The following is a 12,457-nucleotide window of genomic DNA, read 5'->3' as shown; positions in this document are numbered from 1 at the left end:
TTGAACCCATGAACAAGAGTTCCAAGGCAGATATTACTTTATCTGAAGTCAAGTTTTCTACAAAAAGTAACTAATCAAAAATAGAGGTACATCTCCTGAAAATCCCCTTGAAACATAGCATGCAGAGTTGCAAAAACTGCTGGAAGCAAGCAAGGAAGAAGGGATGGATGAAAGAACGACTTTCTTTGTCAAGGTATATTCATACAGGACATTGAACAGTCAAGTCTCTTCCTTGAACATCAGAGAGGAGCAGTATAGCTAGAACATCCTCAATGAAACCTGACACCGGTAACCATTACAACTGCAACATCCTAGGAGTCCAAGACCTCATTGTCGATGTCTATGAAGGCCATTGGGCTCCTTCCAGTTTAAAATTGCTTTCTCAATTTGCTACAGATTTATAAGAATAGTTATTAATACTCTTTTCAGAGAAAGCTCAATATATTTCTTTCTATCCAAGCAATAAACGGCAAGGAAAAGCAAAAGGCCATGCTAGGACTACATGCTTCACCCTTGAAGGGAGCGCTACCAAACACTTTGCGGCACTGCATTCAAAAGGGTTTGCATTCCCTCAAAAAGCCACCTGCTAGTCACCCACTAGAAATTAAATAACCAATCTCTGGAAAGCGTAATAATTCCTCCAACATGGAGAAGAAATTCCTACCCATTATCCTAAAGCTAATGTCCTCTAATTCTATATTAATCCACCACAGGAAATACTTTCTCTGCATCAATTCTGTCAAGCTCCCTTTGAATTAGGTGAAAAGGTACAAGGAAATACCATTTTATATGCCATATTTATATGCAGATAATATGATTATGCATAAAGGAAAATATACGATGTAATGCTAGGTATAAAAACACTATCAACCACACTGCTGACTACTGCCTCAACAATTGCAACCTTAACGATACAGTCATCAATCCTCCGTACAGATAAATATATCTAACGTACGTGAAATTAGCTTTTGTTTTTGGGTTATCTATGTCAATACTTTATTAATACAACAAATTCTGGATAAGATCACAATTTCATTCCTTTGAAATACTGTAGATTTAAATAGGTTGATTAAAAGAAACAACAGTTTTTTTCCTTTTAAGGGATCTAATTATCAAAAGTATGCAGAGTAACTTCAGATTTTGACTTTATATTAAGATATTTGATGATTAAGTTCATTTTGTAAGCTATATTCTATTCTGTAACTTGTCAATGAGTTTGTATTGCAGTGTCCTGAAATATCTGAGCTCACTTATTTCAATATTGCATTTTAAAAATATATACAAATTGCCAATGAGAATTGTTTAATTCCTTGCGGGTTTTTCTTCATCAAAGAAAAAGGATTGGGACTACGGGCTTCTTCTGAACTGTATCCATCTGACTTTGTTTCATTCCTTGATTTTAACCACCCTGAGTATTTCACCCCTCATTACATATTCTAACTCCCATGCTTTAAAAAGTAAGTAGCCATTAAGTTCTTAGCCTTCTGCCACCAGATGGAGTATCAATAACAGAAGGTTTACTGTTAAGAAAATTACACAGCAATCCTCATTCCACTTTGCCGAGGTGTAATTATGCTGGTGAATAGCCATAAATTTATTTGACACGCATAAACAAACAAACAACATAAATCATCAACATTCATCTGTGAATAAATTATGTTTCACCCAGTACTGACAAGTGTAGTTCAATTACAGTTCTGAAAGCCAAGAAAGGTTATTTTGGATGCTTTACTTTCTGCATTTATTTTCATCCTACTATAAATGACCCAGTTTTAACTTAGATGTTCTCTTCAGCAACATTATTAACCTCAAATATTCCAAAATGATTAAACTACACTATATGCAATTATAAATTTGATCATCCATAAACAGTGAAACAATACCATGATAACATTGCCACGATGAGGCCAAACTCAGGTTGGAGGAGAAACACCTCATCTACCGTCTGGGTAGCCTCCAGCCTGGTGGTATGAACATTGAATTCTCCAATTTCCGGTAATTCCCTCCCCCTCCCCCTTCCCCTATCCTAGGTCCCTCTCTGCCTCTCTCCCCTTTCAACTTTCTGCTCCTTTACCTCCACAGTTCTTTCATGCTTATCCCCTCCCCCCCCCCTTTATCTTTCCTCTGATTGGTTCTCCACCTGGCGCCTCTAGCCCTTCCCCCTCCCCTATCTCTATTACTGGGCTTCGGCCCTCTCTTCCCCCCCATTCCTGATGAAGGGTCTCGGCCCGAAATATTGGCTACTCTTTTCTCACGGATGCTGCCTGACCTGCTGAGTTCTTCCAGCGTCGTGTGCGTATTCTTTGATCCACAGCATCTGCAGTTGTATTTTTGTGAAACAATACCACAGTCTATCATTTTTTGCATGTCAGAGGTAACAACTTACTTATTGATACGAAACAGTTTATGGCCTGCTGTGACCACATGAATACCAATGCATGCTATTAAGACAGTACATTAAGTAATTTTTCAGAATATACCAGGGAAAGTGGGAGAGCATCTTGGAGAAAGTGACCATAACATCACTAATTTTCAGGGTAGTTAAGGATGGGGGTAAGTATGGTCCAGGAATATGGTCTGAAATGGGGGAAGATCAACTTCAATACCATGAGACAGGAAATGGCCAATGTAGGCTGGAAGAAGTTACTTATAGATATAGGTAAGAAGATGATACAGTTAAGAAACCCTAGATATCAAGGGATATGAAGGGCTGGATAAAAATGGCAGTCTATTACAGGTACAGCCATTCAGAACTGCAGGAAGTGTTGGGATATTTCTTAAAAAACTAGAAGAGCAAAGAGGAGGATGAACAAGATTAATGAAAAACATAAGCATTTTAGAAGTAGTTTTAGGACAAAAGGAGAATTAGGAGAAGAATAGAGCCTTTTAGATATCCATTTCGGGACAGCAGTATGAATAGTTTTTACCTGCATTCAACAAGGAGAAGAGCATGTAGTTCTAGCATTCAGAGAAGGAAATGTGAAATTCTTCAACACCTTACATTAAAATGGAGATTTATTTCCCTTAGTGACCTTAATGATGGATAACACCTCTGGGGCTGATGAAATACAGGGCAGGCAGGGGAGGAGATTGGTCAAGCACTGATAGAGATACTTAAGTCTTCCAGATGACCAGACTACAACAAATATAATATCTTCATTAAAGAAAGGCAGCATGGATACACAGAGTAATTAAAGTATATGTGTATACAATACCTTTGTGAATTTTCATTATTGAAATCATAGTTCAATGAATTTGAAATCATTCATATTTTCATTTGAAAGTTCTCATTTCAATATCTGGTGTGGATTTGACTGATACAATAAAAATATTGTGAAAACTTAAAGCCCCTTGCAGAACCTTTCACTCATATACATTACACTGAGAAGATGCTTATGTGGTCCAAAAGCAGAACAAAAATAGTAGATCCTGGTTATGGAAGGTAAATCAAACAACAACCCAAAGCAAAGTCTTGATGTTAATAAAATATTACTGACAGCAGCATGCAGTTAATGCATCTTACCCAAGCAAGATTTTACATTTTAAATGCCTGCTCTATATATCTATCACAAATAATTAAGTTCAATGCAAATTTATTCTCAAGGTACATATATGTCACCATATACAACCCTGAGGTATGTTTTCTTGCAGGCTTACATAACAAATCCAATAAACACAACAGAATCAATGACAGACCGCACCCAACAGGGCAGGCAAGCAATCAATGTGCAAGAGACAACAAACTGTGCAAATATAAAAGAGAAAAATAATAAAAATAATAAATTAATTAACAATAAATATTAAGAACATGAAATGAAGAGTAATTGAAAGTGAGTCCATAGATAGTGGGAATATTTCACTGATGGGGTGAGTGAAACTGATTAAAGTTATCCGCTCTAGTTTAAGAGCCTGATGGGTGAGGGGTAATAAATGTTCCTGAACCTGGTGATGTGGGTCCTGAGACTCCTGTACCTTCTTCTTGATGGCAGCAGTGAGAGGAGAACATGGCCTGGATGGTGGTGGTCCTTGATGATGAATGCTGCTTTCCTTCGACAGCATTCTGTGAAATGTGCTCAATGATGGGGAGTGTTGTACCCGTGATGGACTGAACCACATCCACCAACTTTTATAGGATTTTCCATTCAAGGGTATTCAAGGGTACACACATAAAAGTTCATCAAAGTTTTTAGATGTCATACCAAATCTTTGCAAACTTCAAAGCACAGGCACTTTCTTCGAAATTGCACTTATGTGCTAGGCCCAGGACAGATCCTCTGAAATGATAACACAGAGGATCCCCCGATGTGGACTGGCTCATGGACCTCTGGTTTCCTTCTCCTGAAGTCAATAATTAGCTCCCTGGTCTTGCTGATATTAAATGAGAGATTGTTGTTGTGGCACCACTCAGCCAGATTTTCAATCTCCCTCCTATCTGCTGATATGTCACCACCTTTGATTTGGCCAATGACAGTGGTGTTGTCAGCAAACTTTAATATATTTTGTTGGAGCTGTGCTTAGCCACACTGTCACAAGTATAAAGCGATTAGAGCGGGGGGCTAAGCGCACAGCCTTGTGGTGCATCTGTGCTGAGAGAGATTATGGAGGAGATGTTGCTGCCAATCTGAACTGAATGGATTCTACAAGCTAGGAAATCGATGGTCTAGTCCACAAGGAGGTATTGAGACCAAGGTCTTGAAACTTATTGATTAGCTTTGAGGGAATTATAGTATTGAATGCCAAGCTGTAGTCAATAAAGAGCATCCTGATGTATGCACCTTTGCTATCCAGATGTTCCAGGGTTGAGAGAAGAGCAAATAAAATGGCAGTTGCTGTGGACATGTAGTGTCAGTAGGTAAATTGGAGTAGACCCAAGTCCCCTCTCAGACAGGAGTTGATATGTTTCATTACCAACCTCCCAAAGCACTTCATTAAATTGGATGTAAGTGCTAATGGACGATAGTCATTGAGGCAGGCTACCACATTGTTCTTAGGTACTGGTATAATTGAAGCCTGCTTGAAGCAGGTGCGTACCTCTGACTGTCAAAGTGAGAGGTTAAAGTATCAGTGAACACTCCAGCCAGTTGATCAGGACATGACTTTAGAACTTGGCCAGGTACCTCGTCTGGGTTGGATACTTTCCGTGGGTTCACCTTCCAGAATGACACTCTCACGCCAGCCTCACAGACTGAAATCACAGGGTCATCAGGGGCTGTGGGTGCTCATGATGGTTAAAGCAAATATAGAAAGTACTGAGTTCATCTGGGAACGAAGCCTTGTTGTCACCAATGTCACTTGGTTTCACTTTGTAAGAGGTAATAACATTGAAGCCCGCCACAGCTGTCAAGCATCATTCAGTGATCCAAGTTAAGTCTGGAATTGCCACTTTGCACAAGAGATGGCTTTCTGGAGATCGTACCTGGACCTCTTGTCTCTTTGACCTGAATGCCACTGATCTGACCGATTTCAGGGCTTCTTGCTGGGGAAGACTGAATGATTTTGTGGGGACACAGTCGTCTATGACTGTTTCTATAAAGATATACAACTAAGTTCATCATTTTAAAAGATTTAATCTACTCCCAGAGCTACTTAAAATCAAAGTATCATTTTAAATAAAAATAAATGAATTTCAAGACAAAACTTTCACAAAATATTGTTCTGACTATGTAACTGATGTACAGAAAAAATGTAAAAGAAATGCAAGTTTCTTTCCCAGAGCAATCTAACTTGCTGTGGGTAAATTAACAATAAGCAACGTAATTGCACTGCTGAACCATGCTGCACTGCAGGCCATGTGGAGGGTGACAGGACGAAGAAAATTACAAAATTATATCTGGAATCTGCATTTTCCTTAGTTCATCATTTGATTTTAGGCTTGTTGACACATCACAGGGTTTAGCACCCAATACATAGGCAGTCATACAGGGGCCAGATGCACTTTGTGGAACACCCATTTTCAGTTGAATGTGATCAGTAATAAGATAAGTGTAAGTGATGTGGCTTTTGATTTTATAACTGGGTCGAGTGTGAATGAGGTTTGACAATTGAATGTGCAAATACAGTTGCAAGAAAAGGTTTGTGGACCCTTTGCAGTTACCTGGTTTTCTGTATTAATTACTCATAAAACGTGGTCTGATACTCATCTAAGTCACAATAATAGACAGAGTCTTCCTAAACTAATAACACAAACGATTGTACTTATGTCTTTATTGAATACATTGTTCAATCATTCACAGTCCAGGCTGGAAAAAGTATGTAAACTCTTATATTTAATAACTGATAGAACCTCTTTTAGCAGCAATAACCTCCACCAAATGTTTCCAGTAGCTGCTATCTGACTTGCAGAACAGCGAGGAGGAATTTTGGACCATTCCTCCATACAAAACTGTTTCAGTTCATCAATATTTCTGGGATACCTTGCATGAACAGCCCACTTCAGGTCGTACTACAGCACTGCCATTGAATTAAGGTCTAGACTCTGACTTGGCCATTCCAAAACACAACTTTTCCTCTTTTTAAACCATTCTGTTGTTGATTTACTCTTGCATTTTGGATCATTGTCATGTTGTATCATCCAGCTTCTATTAAGCTTCAGATGATGGACTGCTGCTCTGACATACTCCAGTAGAATGTCTTGATGTTTTACAGAATATTTTGAATTCATTGTTCCCTCAACAACCGCAAGCTGTCCAGGCCCTGAGGCAGCAAAGCAGCCCCAAATGACGATGCTCCTTCCACCATGTTTCACAGTTGGGATGAGGTTTTGGTGCTGCTGTGCAGTGCCCTTTTTCCTCCAAACATAGCAGTGTGCATTTCTGCCAGTAAGTTCAATTTTTGTCTTATTGTCCACGGAATATTATCCCAGAAGCATTGTGGAACAACAAGGTAGTCTTTTGCAAACTTCAGACGTACAGCCTGACACGTTTCCTCCATGGTGTCCTTCCACGAACACCATTCTTGTTCAGTGTTTTTCTTATAGTGGACACATAAACAGAGACTTTAGCAAACCCTAGAAGTTTCTGCAGGTCTTCTGCTGTTACCCTTAGGTTCTTTTACACTTCCTTCAGCATTGCACATTGTGCTCTTGGTATGATCTTTGCAGAATGACCACTCCTTGGGAGGGTAGCAACAATATTGAATTTCCTCCATTTGTAGACAGTTCCTCTTACTGTGGACTAATGAACATTTGGGTCTTTAGAAATACTTTTGTAGCCTTTTCCAGTTTCATGCATCTCTACTTATTCTAAAGTCCTCCAAAAGTTGTTTTAAGACCATAAGAGATAGGAGCAGAATTAGGCCATTTGGCCTATCAAGTCTACTCCACCATTTCATCATGGCTGATCCAATTTTCCTTTCAGCCCCAAACTGCTGCCTTCTCCCCATATCCCTTCTTGCCATGACGCTATATTTCAATCGACGCATGGTGCATGTACATAGATCTTTCTTGAGAAGAACAGGCTCTGTCAGTAACCCGACTTTGTGTGTCTTTTTTAATAGTACAGGGCACCTCTACAACCCACACCTCCAATCTCATCTCATTGAATGGAACACCTGACTCCAAATAGCTTTTGTAGAAGGCATTACCCCAGAGGTTCACATACTTTCTGAAACTAGACTGTAATTTTTTAAATGGTGTACTCAGATGAGAAGAAGTATAACTGTTTGTGTGTCATTAGTTTAGGCAGATTGTGTTTGTCTATTATAGTGATGAAGATCACATCATGTTTTCTGAGTAATTAATACAGAAAACCAGGTAATTGCAAAGGCTCAAACAGTTTTTCTTGCAACTGTATATAATAATGTGTTCTTGATACACATTAAACATTCAATTGTCCACTACGTATGGCTTTATCTATATTTCTCCGTTCACAGGAACAGGCTTAAGACAGTGAATATTCTACTCTTGTCCCACATTGTCATATCAAGAAATATCCAATTGCTACAAAGAGGGAAACTAAAACTCTGTGTTTGATAATGCTAAGTAAGAGAAAAAAAGAAATGGGGAACTTGGTAGGACAAGTTGAAGAGCAGGCAACTAGAAGACATCTATGAACAGATGTTTGGATTTCCAAGAGTCAACTAAGAACACATATTGCATGTGTTTAATAGGTAAGCCAGAAAATTTCAGGTAAAATGGGAAATAACTTCAGACTTAATGACACAAAGCTTGAAAGAGAAGTCTGTTTACAGACAATCTGTCCAAGTTTTAAGATAAATAGAAACCAGCCGAAGGCTGTTAAATTCCACACCACATGGAACAAAAAGGGTCTTTGTTGAACATGTTTTTCTATTTTACAGATATATTTTCAGCACCTTCATTTACAAGTCTTAGTGTTCAATTTTTCCATGCAACACTGGTGACACTATATCAGTTCCAAGGATTTAGCAGTTCCACACAATTTCATGCAAAAAATTTATCTACTTTAACTGCAAATTCATCTATGATAAGTCAAAGACTTTGTCCGTACTACCTAATGTTTTAATAAATGGAAATAAACTTGCAGATACTTACACCAAGTTTCCAAGTTTCACAAGATTAAAATATTTCAATAAGTATTTAATTATTTTACACATAATTACAATCAAAATGATAAATCCTTGATGTGAATAACAAAGTTGCAAACAAATGTTATGAAAATTTTCTAGAAAAAAACTATTAATTTAAGCAAAACATCATTTTAAGATAACTTCAACCACAACATCACCATATAATTCCATGTCCTAAGCCAGCTAGTGAAAATGTTTTTATTTTCCTTCTTCCCAGATTGATCATTGATCCACTTCTTTCTAAAGCATTATTTCTTTCCTAGAGTACAGCACATGAACATAAAAACAGACAAAATAACAGGAGTAATTCATATGGGCCCTCAAATCCACTATATTAATAAAGAGGATCATAACTCATCTCTATTTAAGACCCTTCTGTTGTCCTGTTCCTACACCCCATGGTTCTATTGTGTCAAATACAGTGCCTTGAAAAAGTATTCAACCCCAAACTCTTTGTTCGCATAAAATGAGAATTTCAATCAGGGACTTTGACTAATTTAACTGAGAATATTTATTTGTGAATCACATGCTTCTCTTTTTTTCATAAACAAAAAATATAGGGAAAATTGTAAAGTATGAAAAACTAAAACTTCAAAAACTGAAATGTCAGCACTTCAAAAGTATTCATCCCCCTTTGCACTATACTTGGTTGAACCATCTCTTGCAGCTATTACAGCCAGTAGTCCTTTTGGATAAGTCTCCATTAGTTTTGCACAACATGATTGAGCAAAATTTGCCCATTCTTCCTTGCCAAATTGCTCAAGACATGCCAGGTCATTTGGGGAGAGGCAGTGGACAACAATCTTGAGGTCTTTCTAGAGATGTTCTATTGGTTCAAGGCCAGGACTCTGACTGGCCCACTCAAGGGCATCAATTTTCTTCATTTGAAGCCACTCCAAGATTGCTCTGGAAGTGTGCTTTAGGTTGTTGTCCTGGTAAAAGACGAACTTCCTCCCCAGTTTAAGCTTTCTGGCAGGGCCGAGCAGGTTTTTATTCAGGATCTCTCAGTGTTCATCCTCCCATCAATCCTGACCAGATTTCCGATCCCTGCTGCAGAAAAGCATCCCTAAAGCATGTTGCTACATTCACCATACTTTACAGTTGGGATGGTGTTACCTGGCTACTATTAGATTTACCCCACACATACCATTTAGTGCTGAGGCCAAGAAGTTCCACTCTAGTCTCATCCGACCACAAGACTTTCTGCCACATCTTTACAGTATCTTCTAAATGATGTTTGCAAAGCCTCCACGGGCAAGGATATGCTTTTTTTTTTAGCCAGGGCTTCTTCTTTGCCACTCTTTCATAAGTACTATTTTTGTGTGGAGCCATGAACTTTATCTCTATCTGCAGCCACTGACTTCTGCAGCTTTCTCAGAGTGACTTTTGGTGTCACAGTTGCCTCTCTTCCAGATGCTATTCTTCTCAGACGACTAAGGTTAGAGAGGTGGCCTGATTGAAACAGTGTGGCAGTGCTTTCATTTTTCTTTCAATTTTTCACGATGCACTGAGTTCTGAGTATGTTCGGTGCCTTTGAGATGGTCTTGTACGCTTCCCAGATTTGTGCTTCCCTATTATTATTTCCCTGACTTGTCTCCAATGCTTTTTCTCTTCATTTTGGTTTGGTCTGTTGAAAATCTACCATATTGTTGGGCCTTACACAGAGAGGGGGTATTTATTCTTATGAGTTCATTAAAAACAACTAATCCTTAATTTTCTACATCAACAAATTGGGTGAGTTAGCAAGGTAATAAAGTATGTTGCAGCTGTGGAAAGTTTGTGTAGAAATTAAAAAGAGGATCACAATTTTGGCTTTTCATTTTCAGTAAATTATTGACAGCTTTTGGAATTTTTCTTTTGACTTGACATGATGCACAATGTTTTGTAGATTAGCTCAAAATATCCTATTTCAATATATATATTAAATTTTGAAAATGAGTAAAATATAAAAATAGTTGTGGGTGCTAAATACTTTTTCAAGGCATCGTATTGACCAACTTGCACAAAACCAGCAACTGTACACTTACAGCCCTTGAAACTGAAAAAAATAAAGATTCATAATTCTCTGAGTGTAGAATTTCCTTCTTAACTCAGCACAAGGTAGCCAACTACTTATCTTAAGATGTCCCGCTGTTCCATGTGTAACAGGAGTAATCCATCTGGTTCCTCAAGCCTGCTCCCTACTACTACAGTTTTGCAATAGCCCCATATCCCATGATATTCTCAATAAACAAAAAAATCATTAATCACACACTTTTAAAAACTCAGCAACTGAACCTCTAAAGATCTTTTATATTTCAAAGACACAATATCCTCTGGGTGAAAAAAATAAACCCTCATGACTGCCCTTATCTTGAGGATGCAAAACCTGGTTTATGCAACTCAGCCAAGGGAAATATCAATTCCAACTGTACCTGTATGAGAGCATGCAAGAATCTTGTAGCTATTAATGAAATCTGTTTGATTCTTCTAAGCTCAAGACAGTTCAGGACTAGTTTGCTTAATCCTAGAATTTTTAACGATAAAAACAGAAACTGATGGATATAGTCAGCTGGCCAGGCAGCACTTTGCAGACTTGGCATTTCAAGTCAGTCACCCATCATCTACACCAACCCGTAAAGATAGATGTGCTTCTCTCCTCCACTGATTCTGCCTGCTCTGGTGAATATTTCTGTTCTCTTTTTATTTCAGATTTTCAGCAGTAATTTGTTTTATTTTCTCCCTATAACATTTAACTAATGCAAATGGGCACTACAAATGTGGAAGCCATGTCGAAAAGAGGCCGTCTGCTGTTCAACTATAACGTGTATGATGACTGACCTCAAACCTGATCTCATCCAAACCTCCACAATTTCAGAAAGCATGATGGAAAATAAACAAAATGGCTGATATTTTTCTACCCTTCCTAAAGTCAATTTTCTCCAAATTTCCCACTGGATTCACCAAATCCTAAATTCATTTGGGTTAATGAACTGGAAGTTTATTATTAGGATGACTCACAAGCTAAAAACAAGTGCTAACAGTTAACTCTTAAAATGTTCCATCTCAGATGGATCTCGAACCACAAGCAACATCAAAGAATAAATTCAGGAAGAGATGAATTTGTCTTGCTTATTCAAGTCAACGTTTACCAAAAGCATTGCTCAGAACAAATGCATGACTGACACCAGCCAAAATAATGCAAGGGTCATCTCTAGGAGACATGGTAAAGAACAACAGATTAAGAGATACAGGATTGCCACTGTCTTGCTGCACGGGCATTCACTCATGGAAGCTTTATGTGCCTTCTGAGGTATGAAGAAGACAGAGTTAATAATTTTTACATTTTTGATCTCTAACTTTGGTCTCCACAGACTGAGAAATATCTTCCAAACCTTTCATTATTTTAAATGCACCATCATTCCATACTTGTTTCTTTTTAAAAATTTGTCTTCTTTTCTAAAGAGTGGCAGAGCCTGTTGACCTTTGTGATAGCTGTAGCTTTTCATTTCTGATAGTACCTCTGTGATCCTTTCTTGTTATCTTCATAAAGACTATTATTTGCATTAGACACTGATCAAGGTTCTCCCCCAACCCACAAACAATCCAAACAATAACCCACCTTCTTATTCTTCTAACCAAAATGCACAAGCTCCTATATGTCTAGCAAAATTCACTTAGTGCTTCTGCAGATTTTTAACACCTGACTGTATTAATCTTTAAGCAAAAGACAACCATGAAATCCTCTGCAGCAATATCTTTGCTTCTCCCTCGATGCAGTATCCCTCACACTTGATAGAGACTAAGTGCAAATCTATATTACAGTATCCCTGGTCTACAAGTGTGCCATAGAGAGAGTTCTGACTGGCTGCATCACTGTCTGATATGGTGGGGGGGGGGGGGGGAGAACGGGGGTTACTATACAGGATCGTAG

The 12,457-nt window shown here is 38.3% G+C and overlaps 1 protein-coding gene across 3 annotated transcripts in view; it reads right to left on the bottom strand.

Annotated features, from left to right (window-relative positions):
• The window catches only part of wwp2 (WW domain containing E3 ubiquitin protein ligase 2), a 172,115-nt gene that overhangs the window by 96,315 nt on the left and 63,343 nt on the right, over positions 1–12,457 (bottom strand). The window lies entirely within an intron of this gene.

The sequence above is a fragment of the Hemitrygon akajei genome, chromosome 17 (assembly GCF_048418815.1).
Source record: "Hemitrygon akajei chromosome 17, sHemAka1.3, whole genome shotgun sequence".
Classification (NCBI taxonomy): Eukaryota; Metazoa; Chordata; class Chondrichthyes; order Myliobatiformes; family Dasyatidae; genus Hemitrygon; species Hemitrygon akajei.
Note: the sequence above shows the minus strand (reverse complement) of the source record. Positions and strands in the feature narration are given on the sequence as shown.